Below are 25,789 nucleotides of genomic sequence, written 5' to 3' on the forward strand. Positions count from 1 at the left end.
ATCGGCGCCGAGGCAACTGTGGTGCGCCACGGGCCGTAGTTGACAGGGGTGAACAACTGCTGTGGAGACGTGTACGGGCGATTGGACACGCAACAGTTGAGAAGCATACCGCGGAGATGGACAGTGTTTCCTCAACTACCGCTGAGCGAACATTGCTGGGTACGGGCCTCTGCAGCAGGCACCTGCTTCATGCATCCATTCTGACTGCTGTTCATTGGCGACGAAGGCTGGAAACAGCACGCCAGCACCGAAACTGGACGTCAACTGACACGGGGAGGCCACGACGTTTGGAACGCGGATTTACTGCAGACATCGTACACTCGTACTCCATTATGACAACAAAATGTGTAAGCAGTAGCGCGTTTTTCTCAAGCGTTATTGAGAAAATCGCAAGATAATTTCTGACGTCAAAGATACCCCTGTGGGTGGCCATTTTTACCATGAAGCGGCGGCAGCCCAGTGGAGCCGGCACGGTAGCTCAGCGTGTGCGGTGAGAGAGCTGGTTGGCCTCTGTAATAAAAAAAAAATAAATAAATAAAAAAAAAACATAAACGGATGTCATTGACTTCCACAACGACAAAAAAAAAAAAATGTGGTTAGCGGTCAAGCTCCGTAATAGATGGACCGCTGGATCGAGTTCCGTTCGTCAGTTATTTTTTATTTCTAACACAGTCATTTTCTTTACTGTTTATATTACAATTGATATAATGGGGAAAATAAGTGAAATCGGATAAACTTTTATTAAATTTACAATTTTATTTGGCAGTCTACAAATTTTTACTATCACAAATAATGTAATATTCATAAATATCGACTAGTAAACGACCAAACGCATAAAGTGATACTGAAAATGTATGCTTGTCCATGATTTGAGAAATCCCTTATACCTGGAAGGAGCCCGAAACTACTTGTTACCTGCAAGTTTTGACCGGCACAGACGGCTTTCGAAATATGTACGATTAATCGTCGCTTTCGACATTACAAGTTGCTAGATGGTATTTTTCGTAAAAACCTGGAAAACATAAAGTTAAACGGCACCAGATGCATTGAATAAATGCTATGTTTCCGCATACGCAAGGTCTTTTGAGGTTTTCCGTGGAAAAATAAACCTTGTTAAAATTTTCAAAAACCTCTCTTTCAGCCGATAATTTGGAAGTAAACCATGCATAACGCAGCATTTCCTTAAATATCGGCGCTGATAATTGGTTCAAATGGTTCAAATGGCTCTGAGCACTATGGGACTTAACATCTATGGTTATCAGTCCCCTAGAACTTAGAACTACTTAAACCTAACTAACCTAAGGACAGCACACAACACCCAGCCATCACGAGGCAGAGAAAATCCCTGACCTCGCCGGGAGTCGAACCCGGGAACCCGGGCGTGGGAAGCGAGAACGCTACCGCACGACCACGAGATGCGGGCTGATAATTGGTCATGCAGAATAGAGTGCATTTTCATAGCTTCTTCACGAGAAGCAATTTCTCGTTCTCTTTCGATTAAATACGAGCAATCTTGAAGACGCGGACAAGCATCCATTTTCAGTATCACTTCATGCGTTTGGTCGTTTACTAGTAGATAGTTATAAATATTATATTATCTGTGCTAGTAAAAATTTGTAGACTGCCAAATAACACTGTAAATTTAATGACAGTTCATCCGATTACACGTCTTTTTCCCATTATATCAGTTGTAATATAAATAGTAAAGAAAATGACTATGTTGAAAATAAAAAAAACTGACGAACGCGACTCGATCCAGCTATTACGGGACTTGAATGCTAACCACTTTAAAAAAATCTCATTTTGTTCGTGATTATTCGTTGCATTTGTTCAGGGCTTTGGGGCGGTCGTCCCCTGACATCCGTTAAAGTTCATTGTTGATCCATTCACTCAGTTTTTTTATCTTAAAGGGGGAGTTAACCATCCCTATTAATGTTTAACGTGGTAATCGTATATGACTGTAACGTAGGGGAGTGACCTTTTTTCCCGCTAGTCTATTTCATGCCACTCCATGACGGATACTTCCTGAGAATCTGACTGGAGATCACCGTCGCGGTTTGCATTAGAACCTTTCTTTTTACTTTTCTTGCGGTTTGAATTGACACTGGCCTTCACCGAATGTCTGCTCCGCCCACCCCCTGAGTAGTTTTCCACCGAGAGCGGCGTCGGTGAATCTGAGGGGCAATCGTGTGCCACCATCTTGTCTGCCAAAGGCGGCGCAGAAGCAGTTTGCAAACACTCTTCCAATGCCCCATCACTTCTATGATCACTTTCGTTTACTGTTTGTATGTTATTGCTGTAAAACTCCGCTTCTTCGTCTTGGGATTTGGGCTGTCACGTCGCCTGTTGTTGACAATCACTCGCTACCTCGTCATGTTTGCTTTCAGTCGCGTCCGCGAGTGAATCTGCATTGATTGACGTAGCGGTACTGCAGCGCGGGTTTGTGGCGTCACCAGGAGCAGCGCATTGCCATCTACTGGCGCGTCCAGCGATACAGAATGGGACTGTGATGTCACTTCGACCTGTTCAGGTGATGGTGGCGTATTCGATTTGTCTACTGATGTACTTGACTCAGAGTTCGAATCTATGCTGACAATATTGTCTGAAACAGTTTCCAGTACTGTTTTCTGAATGTCACCTACAGCTTTCAGCGACAGGTTGATATCGTTTTCATCTGCGCTACTGCCGTCACAAGTTCGACGTCTCCTGTTAGTGGCTATACTACTTTTTCCAGCCTGATTGTCTACAATGTCTTTCCTGAGTAAAGGTGGAAATGCTTCAAGAGTATTTTGTGGTCTGTCGTCTACATTCCCCGTAATGCTGGAAAATTCACCACCCGTCATCTGATTTTCAGTCACAAGATCAGCCAGTGTTAACCTTTTACGCTGTTGTAAATTATTCTGCAATACAAACACTTTTTTGGACAGTTTTGCCGGAGATGCCCACTTTCATTACATACAAGTCTGTCCATTGTATATAACGTGCGCTTTGTAGCCACAAACCAAAATATGAGATGGGATGTTTTGTTTGACATGCATATAGACAGAACGAACACCACTAAAGCATTGCAATCTACGCTGGCTTGACCATCGTTCATTACGAATTTGCCTGATGTCACCGTATTTTGATAATGCGTCTTTTAAGTAGCAGTTTTCTACCTCAGGGGGCAAATTAAATACTCTGACTTGTTTATAATCAACATCAGCATTTGAAATGGTAACTGTACTCACCGAATTTTCGCAATGGCGAAATTCAGCTTTTCCTTCCAATTTCTGCAAAATCCGTTCCAGCACCAACGGGGAAAGCAGCTTCACAAAAAAGCAGTATTGTTCCAAATCATAATAAGCAGTGTGCGTCTGATCCGAAGTAATGCCAATAACGTCAACGATCCAGTCATGAATTTCTAGTGAACTTGGCTGAACATTACGGGTTGCTTTGTCAAATCCAAATCTTAGGGTAAGCTTTCTGGGAAACATGGTTGCCATGTCAGCAGTTAACAGCTCGCGAAAACAAGGAGACTAAAATGCTGCATCACCACAATCACAATTTTACACAACACTGTTACGCAGAGTCATAAAATCCAAACCGAAGCGCCACAGCGCGTCCGCTCAGGACGGCCGCAAAAGCCGATATTCTGGTCCCAGATAAACGAAACTTTTGTGTAATTGCTTGTCAAAAGGCTATGAACGATAATGGACACCGCTCAAAGTATAACTGTCTGTAATAAAACTATATTTTTAAATTACTTCACAATGCGAACAAAACTGCGATCTGTGTTTACGTTGCTCTGCAGAGATACTCTGACCATCTGACCGAACACGCTGAGCTACCGTGCCAGCAGCCACACGGCTGCCACCGTTCCGTGGTATAAATGGCCATGTACAGGGGTATCTTTGACGTCAGAAATTATCTTACGATTTTCTCAATAACGCTTGAGAAGTACGCGCTACTGCTTACACACTTTGTTATCCTCATGGAGTACTACGAGTGTACGAAGTTTGCAGTAAATCCGCGTTCCAAACGTCATGGTCTCCCCTTGTGAGAGCCGACAGGTGGCCTTTTCAGTTGACTCACGTTTTATGTTCCATCGGACAGATGGCCGTTGGTGTGTACGGCGTGAAACGTCTGAAGACAAACAGTTCTAACAATCGTTAGAAGGGTCCAGGCCGGAAGAAGAAGCGTTATGGTCTGGGGAAAGGTTTTGTGTCACTTCATGGGTCATCTCTTCATTCCGGAAGGCACACTGGATCAAAACAGATATGCAACTACCCTTCGCCCATACATGCACTGTTTTTCCTCTGCGCAATGGCATCTACCAGCAGGACAACGCAACGTGTCACACAGTTCGCAGCGTATGTGCGTTGTTCAAAGAGGACCAGGATGTGTTTACCATACACCCCTGACCACGAAACTCCTAATTTTAACAGAATCGAGAATACGTAGGACCACCTTGTATGGTTGCGGGGGTTTTGTTTTTGCTTATTCTTGAATTGAGAACAATTGTGTGAGGTGAAATGACAAGTTTAATGTCGCAATATTTCTGAGCAAATTACAGCTTTTCACACAGTTTTCAACTCGCCAACACAAAAACAGCACAATGGATAACGCATCTCTCCAACATCAAAAAGTGAAATAAGTTTATACACAACAGTGCTAAATATTTACTCTCTGAAAGAACATTAATCTTAAGCACAATATTATGAAAGTTTAATTGGAAGTTTCTTTACATTAACCCTTAGCACAACAATATGAAAGTTTAATTGGACGTTTCTTTACAAAATTGCTCCTACACATATGTTATGATGTTGGTCAGTACTACGAAAATCGTCCGATTCCGGTTCAAATTTCGGTACTATTTAGGATGACAATCAAGTGTACGGTGGATGGTTAGTCAAGTGACAAATTTTAGCACAAGATTACCCAAGGCTGCTAGAGTTTACTGAGGATGCAAGCTGGTGAGCCAACAAAGCTTACACCTCTGCACGCAGTATTTACCTTAAGCTGTGGCATGCTGCTGTCTGCAAGGCCACTTTCTCCCACTGGAATTCTTACAAAACTGATCTAGCCTTTTCTGAACTTTCCAGCAGAAGCTTTCCCTATGTTTCTCGTTATTACTCAGCTCTAGTCTTATTATGTGGCGATATACACGCCCATGGTTGGAGCAGCGTGCGTATTATAGCGCCCTCTCAGTTCATGCAAGAAAAATTAACTAATTTGGCTGGCTCGTTTCTCCACAGTTGGAGCTAAACGTTGCTACAGCTAATTTTAGCTGGAGTACAGCCTCTGGAACGCAGTGTCCACACCAGTTTCTTCTCTGCGTCGTATGGAGCATTAAGCACTCCATTCTGCACTTGATGCCAGTTCAGAGAAGAGTCCCCTGCACAGAATTTCTCTCTTGTCCTACTCATGACGGAACTACCTCCCTCCACTTGGGTTCCTTTTTCACTTCACGGCTTTTTTCGACCAATAGGAACTTTCGTCTTAATTTGTAGAAACATCCTCTACCAACTGCAACGTGCCTTCTATCAAACTGCTTCAAAACTTCAGTAGTTTTCTCCTTCCTAGTGAGTTTCCTCCAATCGGACCCTTTGTGCCCGTTCTAGGTGCCAAAATACATTGACCTTTCCATGTGTCGCACTCGCTGGACGAAAATACCTCACTTGCTTCTGTTTGTACCCTGTTGGAATTTCGAAACGCAGTTTTCTGAAGCTTCTTCTCTGCTCTTGTACCGATGCCCTCGCTACAGGCAGCCCTCCAGCTTGGATCACCTGGCCCGGGGTCGCTGTCCTCCCTCCTGCCACCCCTTTAAGTGGTCGCCGGCGTAACCCTCACAATGCAGTTTTGTTACGCCATTGTTACCTCACTGTCCTTTTCAAAACTAAAAGCGACTCGACTCACGTTCCCTATTCCACCTTCTGCTCAAAGACATGCATTGTATAGGAATGGTGTGTTAATTACCGCCGGCCGGTGTGGCCGTGCGGTTAAAGGCGCTTCAGTCTGGAACCGCGTGGCCGCTACGGTCGCAGGTTCGAATCCTGCCTCGGGCATGGATGTGTGTGATGTCCTTAGGTTAGTTAGGTTTAATTAGTTCTAAGTTCTAGGCGACTGATGACCTCAGAAGTTAAGTCGCATAGTACTCAGAGCCATTTGAACCATTTTTTTTGTTAATTATCGTTGATTGACTGTCATCCCTTTTTGCATTACATATTGATAAGCAAATGTTTTCATAACTGTCAACTTACGTTAGGTGTCATCTTCACCTTCTCATTGCGATTTGTAAAGATCTCATGTAAGGTGCGAATCTAACCATTTCTTCTGTCACCTTACAACCTAGTTCGGGCTGTTGCACTTTACATTCTCATCCGAGAAAACTGGCGCAGCTATCCACGGCGCTGTACTTGGCATGGCTCCATATTCCCGCCGGCACCTTACAGAACCTCACTGGATCTCTTCCTGCACGCTTCGCAATGGATCGTGCCGTAAAAGGTTGTTATTCAGGCTTTTGACAGGTGATCTTATTAATGTGACTGGATACTGCATAAAACAGTGTCCTTATATCCAACTTTTTTGAGTGACTAAAAGAACCATATTTCAGAAATTATCAGGCTTTAAGAACCGGAAAGAAAGAATTCTCACGCTTGCTCAAAATGATTTAAGGAAAAACAGTTCAATCGCAGCAGCTGTCTACGATATTGTGAACAAAATCAGATCGTGACGACTAAAGCTGTGGATGTTTAAGGTATATCGAAGACTTTTGGTCTGAACTGCCATTACGCGTTAATTATGACATATTTATAAGCTTTATGTGGAATGGTTAGCAACTAGTTTCTCGCAGTTAACTGAAGGTAAAGTCCTGTATTGAAAATGAGGAACCATTTACTTTTGTCCACATAGGAATGTCGCCCAAACACCCGCAACAGGTCTTTTATTATTCTTTGTATTTACAAGTGATTTAACATTCCCCGGGCGGAAGGCGGAAGTTGGTGCTGGCCGCAAGGCTGTACCCTTACGCCTCCATAAAAGGCTGTACCCTTACGCCTCCATAACAGGTTTGAGGTACTGCCCACTGCTGAAAGTACTGCTGAACCAGCAAGGGCGGCCTCGCCTGCTGCGGCTGTGGCCGGTCATCCTGAGAGGTCCGGACAAGCGTAGAGCGTGGGATTGCCTGTCATTGGGAGCTCCAATGTTAGGCGGGTGATGTAGCCCCTTAGGGATATGGCAGCTAAGGACGGGAAAAAGGCAACGCGCACTCCGCTGTGGAAAGGGTCCTTCCGGATGCCATGAAGGGTATATGGTGCAGCCAACTGCAGGTAGTGGCTCATGTCGGTGCTAATGACGTGTGTCGCTATGGATCGGAAGAGATTCTCTCTGGTTTCCGGCGGCTATTTGAGTTCGTGAAGACTGCCAGTCTTCAGAGCGGGATGAAGGCAGAGATCACCATCTGCAGCATGGTCGACAGGACCGATTGCGGACCTTTGGTACACAGCCGAGTGGAGAGTCTGAACCAGAAGTTCAGACAGTTCTGCGACCGTTTAGGCTGCAGATTCCTCGACTTGCGCCATAGGGTGGTGGGGTTTCGGGTTCCGCTAAATAGGTCAGGTGTCCACTACACACAGGAGGTGGCTACACCGGTGGCAGGGGCTGTGTGGCGTGGGCTGGGCGGTTTTGCAGGTTAGACAGTCTCGGGAAAGATTAAAAAGGGCTCCAGTCTCAAAGGGTACAGGGCAAAGAAACGACGAGAGTCGACCAAGCAGCAGTCGATATTGTATTTGTAAATTGCCGTAGCTGTGTTGGAAAAGTACCAGAGCTTCAAGCGCCGATATAAAACACTGAAGCTGAAATCGTTATAGGAACAGAAATGGTACTCAAAACACCTCAGAACACTGTTGCAGAAGCAACGAAAAAAAGATGCCATATTAAGAAGAACGCAAAATCCCCAAGACTGGCTAAGTTTCAAGGACGCTCGAAATTTAGTGCGGACGTCAATGCGAGATGCTTTTAATAGTGTCCACAATGAAAAATCGGCTCAAAATATCTTAGAAAATCCAACGTGATTCTAGTCGTATGTAGTGAAACGTTGTTGTGATGCCTCGTGTAAGGAGGAGAAATGCGTGCCATCACGTTTCCGACTTTGATAAAGGTCGGATTGTAGCCTATCGCGATTGCGCTTTATCGTATCGTGACATTGCTGCTCGCGTTGGTAGAGATCCAATGGCTGTTAGCAGAATATGGAATCGGTTGGTTCAGGAGGGTAATACGGAACGCCGAGCTGGATACCAACGGCCTCGTATCACTAGCAGTCGAGATGACAGGCATCTTATCCGCATGGCTGTAACGGATCGTGCAGCCACGTCTCGACCCCTGAGTCAACAGGTGCGGACATTTCCAAGACAACAACCATCTACACGAACAGTTCGACGAAGTTTGCAGCAGCATGGACTATAAGCTCGGAGACCATGGCTGCGGTTACCCTTGACGCTGCGTCACAGACAGGAGCGCCTGCGATGGTGTACTCAACGACGAACCTGGGGCACGAATGGCAAGACGTCATTTTTCTGATGAATCCAGGGTCTGTTTACAGCATCATGATGGTCGCATGCGTGTTTGACCACATCGTTGTTAACGCACATTGGAAGCGTGTATTCGTCATCGCCATACAGGTGTATCACCCAGCGTGATGGTATGGGGTGACATTGGTTACACGTCTCGGTCACCTCTTGTTCGCACTAACGGCACTTTGAACAGTGGACGTTACATTTCAGATGTGTTACGACCCGTGGCTCTACCCTTCATTCGATCCCTGCGAAACCCCAAATTTAAGCAGGATAATGCACGATTGCATGTTGGAGGTCCTGTACGGGCCTTTCTGGATTCAGAAAATGTTCGACTGCTGTCCTGGCCAGCACATTCTCCAGATCTTTCACCAATTGAAAATGTCTGGTCAATGGTGGCCGAGCAACTGGATCGTCACAATACGCCAGTCACTACTCTTGATGAACTGTGGTATCGTGTTGAAGCTGCATGGGCAGCTGTACCTGTACACGCCATCCAAGCTCTGTTTGACTCAATGCCCAGGCGTATCAAGGCCGTTATTACGGCCAGAGGTGGTTGTTCTGGGTACTGATTTCTCGGGATCTATGAATCCAAATTGCGTGAAATGTAATCACATGTCAGTTCTAGTATAATATATTTGTCCAATGAATACCCGTTTATCATCTGCATTTATTCTTGGTGTAGCAATTTTAATGGCCAGTAGTGTACTAGACTGACAAAAAACACTATACGGGTGTTAGTTTGTGAAGTCACGCCTCAGGCACCTTATTTACTTGCTCTTGCATCCTCATACATCTTTTACGCTCTCTGTCGAGCGACCTCCAACGAACTGCCTTTCCGGATGAAAAGCGCTCCGAACATGGCTCGGCAAGAACTCCACCTCAAAGCCACGTGACTTCTACAATCTCATAATCGGAAAGTTACGCCAGCGTTTGCAGACTGTTGTAAATAGTGAAATAAACCATATTATTGATGACTAAAGTCTCTACTATGTGTACCTGTTATGTCTATTAAACTTATGGAGACACGCTACGAACTTGTGCACCAATCTAACATGTCACGGAAATAGAAACTGTTTTTTCACGTATGGGAACATTGCTTTCGAGGCGCCTCAAGCCGCTGCATCAGATCTTAAGTTATTCTTGATTCTTACACCAAGTTACCATATCACTTATCATCAGACGAAGTGATATTTTAAGATGGTGTCGGTCTTTTTACTGAGGGAAGCAAAGAAGCAAATTCACGGCAAACATTCGCTGCGAAAACGGAAGAAAGTAGGTATGTTGTTCAGAGACTGCTAGTAATGTCCCCCACCCCCTACTCAAATTACAAATGTGTTAAATATTTGACATTAAGCTAGTTTTTCACGCATTTCAGTGTGTACAACGTCATATTTTCTGAACTACGTGTCATACCATGAATTGATTTTGTAGGTACTTTCTATGGTGTGTGTAAATACCGTCTACAAAGTTCCTTGCGAACAGAGTTTGTAATAAAGAAGTGATAAATTAAGACTGATGCTGCAATTTTACTGCACAGTCAGCGGAAATGTAACAAACAATAATTTTATTTCTTTCCGTTATTTTGAAATTTTGAAATTATGTGTAATTTTTGGTGGAAGTCGGTAAGTGCTACCTGATAGAGTGGATGAATATAAAATGGCTAATACGTGTGCTGTGAGTTACTCTGCTCCGTGATATACAGGGTGCTCCATTTATCGTGACCGGGGCAAATATCTCACGAAATAAGCGTCAAACGAAAAAAATACAAAGAACGAAACTTGTCTAGCTTGAAGGGGGAGACCAGATGGCGCTATGATTGGCCCGCTAGATGGCCTGCCATAGGTCAAACGGATATCAACAGCGTTTTTTTAAAATAGGAACCCCTATTTTTTATTACATATTCGTGTAGTACGTAAAGAAATATGAATATTTTAGTTGGACAACTTTTTTCGCTTTGAGGTAGATGGCGCTGTAATAGTCACAAACATAAGGCTCACAACTTTAGACGAACACTTGGTAACAGGTAGGATTTTTAAGTTAAAATGTAGAACGCAGGTAAGTTTGAACATTTTATTTAGGTTGTTCCAGTGTGATACATGTACCTTTGTGAACTTATCATTTCTGTGAACGCATGCTGTTACAGCGTGATTACCTGTAAATACCACATTAATGCAATAAATGCTCAAAATGATGTCCGTCAACCTCAATGCATTTGGCAATACGTGTAACGACATTCCTCTCAACAGCGAGTAGTTCGCCTTCCGTAATGTTCGCACATGCATTGACAATGCGCTGACGCATGTTGTCAGGCGTTGTCGGTGGATCACGATAGCAAATATACTTCAACTTTCCCCACAGAAAGAAATCCGGGGACGCCAGATCCGGTGAACGTGCGGGCCATGGTATGGTGCTTCGACGACCAATCCACCTGTCATGAAATATGCTATTCAATACCGCTTCAACCGCATGCAAGCTATTTGCCGGACATCCATCATGTTGGAAGTACATCGCCATTCTGTCATGCAGTGAAACGTCTTGTAGTATCATCGGTAGAACATTACATATTAAATCAGCATACATTGCACCATTTAGATTGCCATCGATAAAATGGGGGCCAAATCATCCTTCCTCCCAAAATGCCGCACCATACATTAACCCACCATGGTCGCTGGTGTTCCACTTGTCGCAGCCATCGTGGATTTTCCGTTGCCCAGTAGTGCATATTATGCCGGTCTACGTCACCGCTGTTGGTGAATGACGCTTCGTCGCTAAATAGAACGCGTGCAAAAAATTTGTCATCGTCCCGTAATTTCTCTTGTGCCCAGTGGCAGAACTGTACACGACGTTCAATGTTTCGCGATCCAATTCCTGGTGCATAGAAATATGGTACGGGTGCAATCGGCGTTGATGTAGCATTCTCAACACCGACGTTTTTGAGATTCCCGATTCTCACGCAATTTGTCTGCTACTGATGTTCGGATTAGCAGCGACAGCAGCTAAAACACCTACTTGGGCATCAACATTTGTTGCAGGTCGTGGTTGACGTTTCACATGTGGCCGAACACTTCCTGTTTCCTTAAATAACGTAACTATCCGGCGAACCGTCCGAACACTTGGATGATGTCCAGGATACCGAGCAGCATACACAGCACACGCCCGTTGGGCATTTTGATCACAATAGCCATACATAAACATGATATAGACCTTTTGCGTAATTGGTAAACAGTCCTTTTTAATACAGGTAATGTATCACGACGCAAGTACCGTCCGCCCTGGCGGAATGTTACGTGATACCACGTAGTTATATGTTTGTGACTATTACTGCGCCATCTATCACAAAGCGAAAAAAAGTGGTCCAACTAAAACATTCATATTTCTTTACGTACTACACGAATATGTAATAAAAATGGGGGTTCATATTTTAAAAAACCCAGTTGATATCCGTTTGACCTATGGCAGCGCCATCTAGCGGGCCAACCATAGCGCCATCTGGTTTCCCCCTTCAAGCTTCGTTCTTTGTAGTTTTTTCGTTTGCCGCTTATTTCGTGAGATATTTGGCCCGGTCATTATCAATGGACCACTCTGTATAGCCTATACACTGTCTAACTGTACACTCGTACTTCACTTACTGTGTTAGACTTTTAACGTAAGATTATCTTTACCCTTAATTCACGAGGTGACTTTTTATCTAAAGTATACCACGAGGTGGTGTCTCTGGGAGCCATACGTTTAAACTAAGATTGAAGGCACAAACAATTTGAAATTTTTTATTTATGTTATCCACCATTTTTATACGATTACTTAAGTGTTGTTTAAATGCTCCTTGTGTATTTTATTGCACTAAATAAAGCCTTTACCATATTTTGTATTGTTTTTTTTTTATGTAGAACACATAACTGAACTGCCAGAGATCTGAATTTGCATTATGAAGAACTACACACTCTCTCTAGCAATTAAATTTTCACCTTAAACTTTATTCCAGGGTATAAGGTACAAAAAGAATGTGTAAAATCGTCATTCAGTACTGCGATCTACATTTTTCTTATGAAGACTCAGAAAACATTTGATTTTAACTAACACTTCAAGTATTTTACAGGGGTAACAGACAGATTCCCATCACAGTTGCCCTGAAGTTCTTCCTCAGAATGGCGCTCATGTTCGGTTGCAGCATTGTGATCACTGGCTACGGTATAATCGTTGTCTTCTTTATCAATTTCTTGATCTGTATCACTGGCACCTTCCTCCATCCACCTACTAACAATTTCATCAAAGTCGGGAAAGTTAAAACTGACACGTTTTGTAGTGTACGGCACCATATTGAAGATAAAAGGTACACGTGACGCGGTCGAAGAGACCCTAACACCTATCAGTAACACGTGTCAACACCAAATAAATGAGGATATAAGGCAACCGACAGCAAAACATTGTAGGGCAGGCAATTTAACGAGGGTAGGGGAAGTATAGAAGCCTTCCACTACAACTGATCCTGGAGAGGGAGTTATGAGTTAATGGGTAGATTACGCCAGCATTTTAAATTTTTGAAATCGTTCCATAATGATATGAAATGCTGAAAATCAAATTTTGATTGCCCCTGGAAACCGTTACACAGGCAACTTACGACTAGTACCCGTTTTAGCCGTTTAGTAATAAACATTGTGTTGACAAAATAACCAGGAAAATGTGTTACTGACTTTTAAAGATGAAAGAACATTATCTAGCTACAGTACAAGGACTTTAAAACTAGGAAGATGTAACGTTTAATAATTATCCAACACAAAATTTTTGATGGTTACATGACTAATAAGAGGAGGAAAACATGTTGAGTTTAAAAATTCTAAGGGACTGCTATTATACTGAAACTATATTATGTACTTACTTTTGAAGTACGTATGTTTGTCCTCAGTTACACCCAACCGTCTTTCTCTTGCATGTTACCTAATATCGTCTACTCATCTTCCCACAGAATCTTTTCGTACCTGTTGGAATCCAACATCTTCCGCCGATTTGGATGCCTACGTGACCTGCACACCTCTACTTTATTTCAGTCATAAATATGTTTTCTACTCCTTCCTGTTTCCTGAGCTACTAGACTGTTTTCCTGTCTCTCCTAATACCTCGCAAAATACAGACAACTTTATTGCATGCTAAGCGATTCTCATTTTTTAAAATGGTTTTCGCATTAAAAGCTTATCTCTCACTGCCATAATTCAAGACTAGTAACGCACACTCTTTGTAAACCTTTTGTGTCACACACATCTGAAGCTTTGTTAGGAAAACCGTCATTTTAGGTTACCTTAAGCACCAAAGAATGTTTTTCTTCTTCTGTTTATTTATTTTTCTGCCCACTGAGACCATTAATCGAATTTGTGCTGTCACGCCTCACGTGATTTCAGCACTGCAAAATCAGACTCACAGTCTCAGCTTTGCAGGAACTTGCATAATGCATTTAATTTCCATAAATACAAAAATGGCCGTTAGTTTCAATATTCTTCATTATTTATTTTAGTTCCAAGCTTTACATATTTTTCGGAATTATGAAAGGTGCAACACAAGCCCCAACACCGTAACTCGAGGCGAATTTATACAAAACATTTGTATCCTAACACACTTACCAAGCGACTCTACCTCCTGTTTCTTGTGTCAAAACATGTCGCTTTTGGTCCAGAGTCAGTGCAGCTTTTAGGCCGAGCGGGGTAGTCGTGTCGTCTGAGGTGTTTTGCAACAGTTCGCTCGGCTCCCCCAGTCAGAGGTTCGAGTCCTCCCTCGGGCATGGGTGTGTGTTGTCACTGACATAAGCTAGTCTCAGTTGGATTAAGTAGTATGTAAGCCTAGGCACCGATGACCTCAGCAGTTTGGTCCCATGGGAACTTACCACAAATTTCCAAAAAAATTCAGTGCAACCTTTACATGTTAATTTCTTTGTTCAGGCTATTAACAATCATTTACATTTACATTTAATAAAACACATATAGGTAATTCTCATATAATGTCTCCACTTATTCGTAATGATCAATAAATATAAAAATATATTTTAGTGTTCCTGGTTAAAAATTTGGTCTCGGTTCTTTTTGTGATACTCGTAAGGTGTTTATTGAATTTGTCTTTTCGGGTTTTACACATCGTTTCAGTGCTACGAAAATCTAAACATGATGTTAGTATCGGCATCTGTGAGAATTTTGCGTGTTTCAGAATTTCATTTTGAGATGAAATTTATGTTTTTAATACTTGGAGTTTACCCTAACTCAGCAGTCTTGACAGAATTTAGAATGCACTGTGTTTCCTTCATCCTCTAAGCTTTCCAATGAGCTATAAATCAACGAATGGTAATTGTTGTTTAAAACTATCTACTTTTTGAAGCAAAACGCTTTGTCAAATTATGTATTAATTCATAACCTTTAACAATCATCTTTTCGGCTTTTTTCAGAGAATGTGGTCATTGTCGAAGTAAATCAAGCAAATTGCTTCTCAAGATGTTATCTTCTGGTAAATATATGTCACAGACAGAATTGTAATTACTATTCATCAGAAACCTTTCTTTCCCTTGTGAATCCTAGTGGATATAGATTGTGTAAGTATAAATGTGAAAGATGGGAGGGAGTGCTGAAAACGAATGCCTCCAAGTGCCTGATTTTTAAATAAAACAAACTTTATTAACATTCTACATATTTCTTCTTCATGACTACATATTCATATTCACACTGGCAACGAACATATTTCTCCCAACGAGAGGCCAGTTTGTTGATTTCGGCAATGTAGAATGTTTCGCTCTGTTGACACCTCTGCCTACACCACTTTATCACTATCAAAGTGAAGTCCTCGAAAGCGTTCTTTAAGTTTTGGAAACATGAAAACGAGATGGAGCCAAGTCGAGACTTTGTGGAGAGTGATCAATGACTGCGAACCCAAGGTGTCGGATTGTTGCAGATGTCGCAGCGCTCGTGTGTGGTCTGTGTTTGTCATGTTGAAGGAGAGGGTGTTCCACGTGTGGACGAATTCTTCGAATTCGAAACTCCGTTACTGCTTGATGTTTCTCGCGCGCCGACGTAGTTACGTCGCAAACCTCTGCGTTGCACGGAGCTCTCTAGCGACGGAGGGCTGCATATACGTAGACATGGAGAATAAAGAGTTAGGATGTTACGAGGGCTGTCCAGAAAGTACGTTCCGATTGATCGCGAAAACACAGTGAAAGTCAGAAATGTTTTATTTGTAACAGTTAGCTACACCTTCCAGCTACTTCTCTACTTCTGTACGTAGTCGTCGTTCTGACTTAGACATTTGTCATAGCGTTGTACCAACTTTCCAATACCCTCATGATAAAAGACAGCCGCCAGTGTTTTCCGCCAATTGTCTACGCTGGCCTACAACTCGTTTTCTGTGCCAAAATGATGTCTTCACAGCCAGCAGTTTATGTGAGCAGAGATGAAGCTCAGAGGGAGTCAATTACGGGCTGTATTGTGGGTAATCAAACATTTCCAACTGAAAACGATGCAGGAGCATCTTCATTGCCCCTGCAGAATGGAGCTGAGAAGTGTCTTGAAGAAGAACCCGCACGTCAGTTATGTCATGTTGGCTGCATAGCTTCAGGCGAAATTTCTCACCAGGCCCTTGTACTTGGCGGGAGACACTATTTTCTAGACATTTTACGCGTTCACTGTGAGCTCGGAAATGAAAAGAGCGACGTGGTGCTATCTGGGGTCATACTAGAAACACTGCCCAACACATCTGTGCAAAGCTTTATCGGATTTTCATACTCGTTTCCATTTCACGACCGATCGAAACTTACTTTCTGCACACCCCTCGTAATAATGATTATTTTATTCGAAAATCTTTGAGAGTTTTCGCATAAGAAATTCTAAAGTGTTACTTTTCAGCAGACCCACGCAGTATCTTGATGTTTATTTATCTATGGGTATTGTATACCGACATTTGACTGTGCAAACTTCTACTGGGGTATCGAATACCTGGCAACCAGTAGCGTACTATCCGATACACGACCTAATTCAGTATTTTAGTATCCGATACAAGTTATGAAACGTTATATCACAACAGTGTTGTCTTCGCTTGCCCTAAATACAAAATATCAACAGTTGTTTGCAGGATTTCATTGACAATTTGTAGTACTATTAACTTTTCGATAAGATAATTATACACTGTTTTAGTCTTATTGCAAATGGTTTTCTCACCTGCTTCCAAAGTTTCTCTGTTAAGCTACTTCAGTCCTTGTTGAAATTTATCTGCGCTAGTGTCAAACTCTGCAGTGGCATCCAGAAAACGCAGGAGTTCAAATGTCATCCACCAACACGCATTCCGTTTTTTTCCTCAAAAATTACGTATCTAAAAACCTGTTCTAGGGCTGCTGAGAGTAAAGGTGTTATGGAGCCTCCTTGCTTGATTTGTCTTTCAACTTTGAATTTCTTACTGTCTCTGATCAAGTATAATGGAAGCCGAATCACTGGCGTGCGAATTTTCCAGTATACAAACAGAAGTTGAAGCAATGCCTTCTTTCCAAGGGCATTTGATTTGGATATTGCTGCAGTTGAGTCAAAAAGTTTCATAAATCAATAAACGCCGGGTAAAGCAACTATTCGTACTCGAATTCCTACTCACCTCGCCGTTCTGTAATTTCACTGTCTACCAGGTCTACCGGTATGAAATGAGCGTTAAGATACAAATGTGTCGATAGGGAACATTAGTTGTGAACGAGCCTTAATTTTGTTTTGTTTGGTTGGTGTGACATCTGTCAAAGATATTTAGTATACATCAAGTCATCGAACAAACAACATCATATGTTTTCATCGTGTTAACAATGTCGAATTTTGTACCAGAAAGTGATGATTTGCGGAAAGCATTAATTTTTTGTTTTCATTTGAATAGGAGTGCTGCAGAGTCACATCGAATGGTTGTCGAGGCATATGGTGATCACGCTATATCAGAAGCAACATGCAAAAGATGGTTTCAACGGTTCAGAAATAATGATTTTGATGTATGAAATGAAGAACGTGGAAGACAACCAAAAAAGTTCGAAGATGCCGAATTGCAAGCAATATTGGATGTAGACGATACTTTGAGTCAGACGCAAATGGCAGCAATGCTAAATATTGCACAACAAACAATATCTGACCGTTTGAAAGCTATGGGAAAGATGCAAAAGTGTAGAAAATAGATGACACATGAATTGAATGAAAGACAGATGGAAAACCGAGAAACCATTTGTCAAATTTTGCTTCAAAGACATGAAAGAAAATCAATTTTGCATCGAATTGTTACTGGCGATGAAAAATTGATTTATTTTAAGAATCCTAAACGGGAAAAATCATGGGTTAATCCGGGACAACCATCAACATCGACTGCAAAACCAGATCGATTCGGCAAGAAGACAATCCTCTGTGTTTGGTGGGATCAGAAAGGTGTGGTGTATCATGAGCTTCTAAAACCCGGTGAAACTGTGAATACTAGTCGCTTCCCCACCCGCCGTATTCACCAGACTTGGCCCCTTCCGGCTACCATTTGTTTTCATCAATGGGACACGCATTGGCTGAGGAACACTTCGATTCCTACGAAGAAGTCGAAAATTGGGTGTCTGGTTTGCTTCAAAAGACGAACATTTCTATTGGATTGGTGTCCACAAATTGCCAGAAAGGTGGTCAAAATCCATAGAAAGGAATAGTCGGTACTTTGAATAAAATGTTTTTACTTTTCAATTCAGAATTAGTGTTTCATTTTCACAAAAAGAAAAAAAATGAGATTTCATACCGGTACACTTGGTATTTGCAAATGGTCCGTTGTGCTATACCCATTTTTAAAACCTTATATTTATGATTAAGGCCAAAGCAGTTTGAGATAATTTTAGTGAGTATCTTGTGCACAGAGAACAGGCAGCTGATACGTTTATAGTTATCTTCTTTCATGTAAAGTAGAACAAAAGGTTTTTCTTTTTGGAAAATTATCTCATTCCACAGACATTTTGTGAACGGTTCTCAAATTTCTTTTTGAATACTTTTTCTCCAGTTTTAATCATATCTATTGAAACTGTTATATGCATATGCACGAATATGCCCCAAGTTACACAAGGAACTTTTAGCATTAGGCAGACAAATCCATATTTATGGAACTACCAGGAAATATGACATACCTCGAGAAGGTCACAACAAAGTCTAAAAGCGCAATGTACTTGTATCAATCTAGCCTAATGTCTGAGGAATAAATGAAATCATCTCCATTTAACAAAGAGTTTATTAGTAAAAAATTAACTATTAGTTTCTATAGAGTTGAAGGGTATGTCAGCTATGCACACTAACAGAGATCGGTGTTTAATAAAGCACTGTGTTTGTTATTGTTTTTTATGTATATTTGTTTACGTTGATGCCTTTTGTTTAGTGATATGTATATGTTTCTATACGCGATTATTTCTGTGCTTTGTACTGGACTGCATACCTTTTTTATAATGTGACTTGTCTATTGCATTGCGGAAAAGGTCAAAAGGATGAGAAAATTTAATAAAGAGCTTCAGTATTTGAGAGACTGTGTATGAAGAGCACAGAGAATCTGTGTCCGTGAGTGTGGACGAGACAGAAAAAGCTATTTTTTTAAATTATTAAACACCTCGTTACGTCCAGCAGAATCATCTGCGATACTTTTTGTAGCCTTTAAAATAGACATTAATAACTTCTTTTGCTTATTTTTAAAGCGAACGTCAAGCGTTCCGCGAATAAGCGGTACGGCACCTTTACGTATTTATAACGCGGACCGCCTAAGTTCAGCACTAAGCCTGAATCAACCGCTCGATTAGTTTCATGAACTCCTGTCCTGCAAAAAGTGAATATTCATTAGCGACGAGAAGGTACTCGGCACAGCACAGTCGGCTCAGATGCGCTGGTTCAAAGAAGCCAATCTTTGCCTTCCGTGACGCGTCCACTCCGCTTTTTCCAACGCCGTCACTTCAACTTCTTTTTTCGTAGAAACTGGAAATTAATATTCCGCCATTGGCGTAGAACTTTCCTCTGCCTTTTGAGTGGAGTCTTTCTCAGCCACCGAGCACCTTTCCCAATTACGCAGCTAGGAACTTTATTAAAATGAAGTTAATTTACTGCTTCTGGTCTGTATTAATGTACGAAGGGTGCGTTGGGAGCGAAGACCCGAAATTTGCATACTCCTTCTTCTTCTTATGGACTGCACGCTGTTTCGGGAAAGAAGCATTTCTTTAAGAGACCGCGCGTCCGACGGGGGCGCCTTCTCGCAAACGGTGCGGGGTTGCGTTATGAGAATAATATATATGGTAATGCGTACCCCGTTCTGCGCTATGGCGGTCCGCATGGGGAGCAATTTATCCACAGTGTGGTCCTCGTAATGGGAATTAAAGTGGCCTAATATATAAGGACGGGACCAAATTAAAGGCCTCGTCGGACGCCATTACTCGCATTTCGCCGTAAGTGACAGGAACTCGGGGCCGGCTCGGATGACCGGTTTCTGGAGCAAGTTCTCCAGGCCAGCCCCGAGTGGACTCCAGCCACCCCGCGTAGTTTCTGTCGCTCGGTTTACAAGACCTAACGAAACTTTCAGTGTTCAATTTTGTTCTACCTTTAAGCTACACTGGCCACCTTATTCCAGCAATAAATACCGGCGTATAACTCTTCACCTTCAGGGGATGTACCGTACTTTATTACATACTATTATATACAGCCATATCGCCAACAAATTTACACTTCATATCAACACCACGGCCACGAAAAAACAGACAAATGTTACCATCATGACCAAGTTTACAAGATTTCCTAGTCCTTACACACAATGGCTTATCAATAAAAAAAATTGTTGATGTTTCTCCAACACCACGAACTTGAGACATAGTAATCACGAACGTCCGATAAACCAAAACATCACGAGGAGGTACCTGCTCCAATGACGTTGCAGTAGACTTCGTAGTTGTATAATACGAATTATTGCAACAGTCATCCCACACTGACCAACAGGATTGTCAGTAACAGAAAATGAAAAATCAAAACGACCTCCTCGAAACACAGTCGCCAGATGCCGCCAGATACCGCGCCCAGTTGGCGTCGCGCCTAGAGCTCCTAAGCGCGACGCCGGGATAAGCGCACTCCGCACGGCTGTAAATTTTCTTCCTACTATTTACAAGTCTATTTTGGACGTCGAGGCTGAATATAATATGAACGTCAGTACGTCCGTTTTGGTTGATGTGTTAAAAGGACAGACTGTGTTTCGAGGAGGTCGTTTTGATTTTTCATTTTCTGTTACTGACAATCCTGCTGGTCAGTGTTGGATGACTGTTGCAATAATACATATTGATACAACTATGAAGTCTACTGCAACGTCATTGGAGCAGGTATCTCCTCGTGATGTTTTGGGTTATCCGACGTTCATGATTACTATGTCTCAAGTTCGTGGTGTTGGAGAAACATCAACAATTTTTTTTATTGATAAGCCATTGTGTGTAAGGACTAGGAAATCTTGTAAACTTGGTCATGATGATAACATTTGTCTGTTTTTTCGTGGCCGTGGTGTTGATATGAAGTGTAAATTTGTTGGCGATATGACTGTATAAAATAGTATGTAATAAAGTACGGTACATCCTCTGAACGCTAGGCATAGAGCCTGAACTATTTAAATAAATAACTACACATTGATGTTGCCAAAAGCCGAGAAACGATTCTTCTTAGTGTTGTAGCTCTCTGGGGCGCCCTGGAATGCTCTCAGTGTTACTTTCGTGAAAATAATTTAGTCACTAATTTTAGCGAATTTTTTTTACATAATTTAAGTAACTTCGAGGACAGGGCGCCAAGTTCAGTTGACTGGTTGTGAAATGGTGTTGTTTAGGTCAACATACAGTTATTTCGCGGCAGTTCATTTTAAGGTCAATGCTCTATGTCAAGCGTTTTTACAGTTGATAGATTCCATCCTTGAAATTCGATTCTGCAGTTCTTCATAACACGTATCTACAGGTCCCATAACCTCTACATTGGGCTGAAAATATGTGGTGAAATAAGAAAAAAGATTAATTAATGCAATTATCTACGTCATTCACTTTTTATTTCCTCTCAAGAGTTTCGAGGACATAGTGAATAACGACATTTGTTGCTATGTTCGATATTTAGTGGTACAAATGTGTACATTTAGTGGTACAAATCTGTACATACAAAGGCCTGCATTTTGCTTCTTGCTGGATCATCATCGAAGTAACATGTAAGGCAGACGACTGGCTACATCCGTGAGGTGAAATACAAGTGTAAAACACTGTATGTATCTGAGGACGAGGGTCTCAACCCTCAACGCTCCTTGTGTCAGAAAATAAAAAGTAACTGATACAGATAATTGTTTCAGTTTGACCTCTGTCTTATAAACATTTTCGGTTCCCAAATCACAGTCCAATATGAACGAAGTGAGATGAAAGAGGATTCAGAGATAGTGAACAGCTTTAATGTTCTGAAAATTCTTAGTTAAAATCCATAAACAGACCCCGTTTGAATCACAACTTTTTATCATCGGCTACTGGTTTCAATCTGCGCTGCATATCATGTTCACGTCTAAGTTGGACCAGGAAAACAGGCAACAATAATAACAATTACAAAAATGTGCTACTAAAAACGCCACGCTCAGGTTGTACAAATAACAAAATGTTATGTACTCATACATACCTGGCGCCGCCAAGTACAGTTCGCTAATATTGGTATAAAATTAACGTAACATACAACGATGTGGTGAGAAAAAAATTCATGACCATGTCAAATGTGCGTAAGTCATAGATGAATACATTAAAACAGTGAGAAAAGATAAAAAATACATGTAATGAAAAACCTCACAATATTGATTGGCGACTCCATAGAGTGCTGTGTGCAGAACGACCATATACGTGAAATTAGAAGGAAGGTCAGCGTTGGCCGTAATTTTGATGGTTTATTGACAGCAAAATCGATTTTCAACGACATAATGGTCATCTTCAGTACTGTAGTGTACAAATTAAACTCATAGGCACTGGTGTCAAGTTTTCATCAGTAACCAAAGCTATGTAACGATCACAACTAAACTCATAGGCACTGGTGTCAAGTTATCATTAGTAACAAAAGCTATGTAACGATCAGAATAATTGTGATCGTTACATAGCTTTGGTTACTGATGATAACTTGACACCAGTGCCTATGAGTTTAATTTGTACGCTACAACACTGAAGATGATCAGAATAATTGTGATCGTTACATAGCTTTGGTTTCTGATGATAACTTGACACCAGTGCCTATGAGTTTAAATTTTACACTACAGCACTGAAGATGATCACTATGTGATTGAACATCGATTTTGCTGTCAATAAACCATCAAAATTACGGCCAACTCTGACCTTCCTTCTAACCTCACAATATACTGTTAATCACATATTTTCTCCCTTGTTTACGCATTTTAAAAGACAGAGCTAAATTAAGAAACATATCTAATTCACATAGCTTGAATCCTCCATCTGTGGAAATAAACATTAAGAGTTTACCTTCATCTTAACAATAAAAAAAAATATTGAGTGTTCTTACTGTAAGTTAAAACAGAGAAAGAAGAACTTGAAATTTATGTTGCCTAAGAGAAAGAACCTTACAAGAACCTTAACGGAAAGAATTAAATTACTCGTTTACGATGATGTGCTCGAGTAGGTGTGCATGCCCGATGTTGTTCCTCGTTCCGCGAATATGAACGTGTTTGTCATGTTAGCTGGTCGTGTTGGAAGATGGTCATTGTTGATTGCAGTCCTTTTAGACTGTTTTAACGTACTCATCTATGACTTACGCTCACTTTACTTGACTGTACGAAAGTTTTTCGCACCTAGTTTAGTAATTTTTATTGTTGCCACGTTGTTTCTTGTCCCTACGTAGATGATCTGTAATGCATGTTGAAACTGGTAATCGGTAATAAAATGTTGTGATCCGAATGGTGTTTGTTTATTTAATATAAAAAAGAGATCACGGTTCCCAAGAAATGGCGTCACTTATAATAATCAGACTTTTCGTTGACAAGGGATCTCTGACAATAAGTGTGTTATGGTTCAAATGACTCTGAGCACTATGGGACTTAACTTCTGAGGTCATCAGTCCCCTAGAACTTAGCACCACTTAAACCTAACTAACCTAAGGACATCACACACATCCATGCCCGAGGAAGGATTCGAACCTGCAACCGTAGCGGTCGCGCGGTTCCAGGCTGTAGCGCCTAGAATCGCTCGGCCACTCTGGCCGGCAATAGGTGTGTTATCCTGATGAAGTATGGATTTCTTCTTTCAGATTCCAGCCACCGGTCGCATTTTTACATTCAATTGGTGCAGTCGATTTAAATAGTATTACTCATGTATTGTTTGCAAGCTAGTCAATAACAAGAATCCCTATGTTTCACTAGCAGACAATACCGACTTTGCCGTAAATAGGGCAGTCTAATCAACTTCTACCTATTTACTTTTGTTGCTGACTTGTTTCCGACGTGAAGTGCAAGATTCACGTTTCATCTGTAGAAACGAATCGGCGCACAAAATCAGCTAGATTCTTTTTGAGACAGTCCACGCTTTGAAACTTCCTATCTGATATAAACTGTGTGCCAGACCGGTATTGGAACCCGAAACGTTTACCTTTCGTGGACAAAGGCTCTAAAGACTGAGCTATCCAGGCACCTCTCCCCTAAATCTGTTAAATCTAAGAGGCCGTGTCTTAAGTCGTCCCTGGATAGCTCTGTCGGCAGAGCATTTGTCTGTAACAGGCAAAGATTTTCGGTTCGGGTCCCAGTACGGCAGAAAGAAAGTTTAAAACCAATGCACATTCCACCGCAGTGTCAAAATTCTTTCCTGTGTCCAGGTTTCTTAAACTTTTTCACATTTTCCTTTTGACAGCAGTTAATAAAACATTTTTAAGGTGATTACTCTTACTTAACCCTTTCTTTTAAATATACCATATCATTTCTTCGAATATTTGTAGCCATCATGTTTCATTAGCTGTAATTATCGATCACCCTCTAAAATATTTGTGCACAAGCTTGTGTTTTTCCTATTTTTGGGACGATGATTCCGTGGATCATGTTCAGGTGAAGTAAGCCATGTTTGTGTTGAGGTGTACTCTTCTTAGCTAACGAAAATGTAGAAGTAGACTGACAATGAAACTTAACTAATGACGGAAGAATTATCCTTGGCTGTAAGCTATTCAAAACAGTTCTACAGCGGCACGTTATTGCAGCTTATACATTGATACAAAATGCACACACACGACTGCTTTAGGAGATGCGAGGCCTATTGTTCTATTAAAGTCCAAACGGTTGCGATGTGGAAATCCTAGTAAGTTCTGGTCTTACGTTAAATCAAGAAGTGTATCGAAACAGCATATCCAGACATTCTGGGATGATGATGGCATTGAAACAGAGGATGACACGCGTAAAGCTGAAATACTAAACACCTTTTTCCAAAACTGTTTCACAGAGGAAGACCGCACTGCAGTTCCTTATCTAAATCCTCGCACAAACGAAAAAATGGCTGACATCGAAATAAGTGTCCAAGGAATAGAAAAGCAACTGGAATCACTCAACAGAGGAAAGTCCACTGGACCTGACGGGATACCAATTCGATTCTACACAGAGTACGCGAAAGAACATGTCCCCCTTCCAACAGCCGTGTACCGCAAGTCTCTAGAGGAACGAAAGGTCCCAATTGATTGGAAAAGAGCACAGGTAGTTCCAGTTTCCAAGAAGGGTCGTCGAGCAGATGCGCGAAACTATAGGCCTATATCTCTGACGTCGATCTGTTGTAGAATTTTAGAACATGTTTTTAGCTCGCGTATCATGTCATTTCTGGAAACCCAGAATCTACTCAGTAGGAATCAACATGGATTCCGGAAACAACGATCGTGTGAGACCCAACTCGTTTTATTTGTTCACGAGACCCAGAAAATATTAGATACAGGCTCCCAGGTAGATGCCATTTTCCTTGACTTCCGGAAGGCGTTCGATACAGTTCCGCACTGTCGCCTGATAAACAAAGTAAGAGCCTACGGAATATCAGACCAGCTGTGTGGCTGGATTGAAGAGTTTATAGCAAACAGAACACAGCATGTGGTTCGCGATGGGGAGAAGTCTACAGACGTTAAAGTAACCTCTGGCGTGCTACAGGGGGGTGTTATGGGACCATTGATTTTCACAATATATATAAATGACCTAGTAGATAGTGTCGGAATTGCCATACGTCTTTTCGCGGATGATGCTGTAGT

The sequence above is a fragment of the Schistocerca serialis genome, chromosome 7 (genome assembly GCF_023864345.2).
Source record: "Schistocerca serialis cubense isolate TAMUIC-IGC-003099 chromosome 7, iqSchSeri2.2, whole genome shotgun sequence".
Classification (NCBI taxonomy): Eukaryota; Metazoa; Arthropoda; class Insecta; order Orthoptera; family Acrididae; genus Schistocerca; species Schistocerca serialis.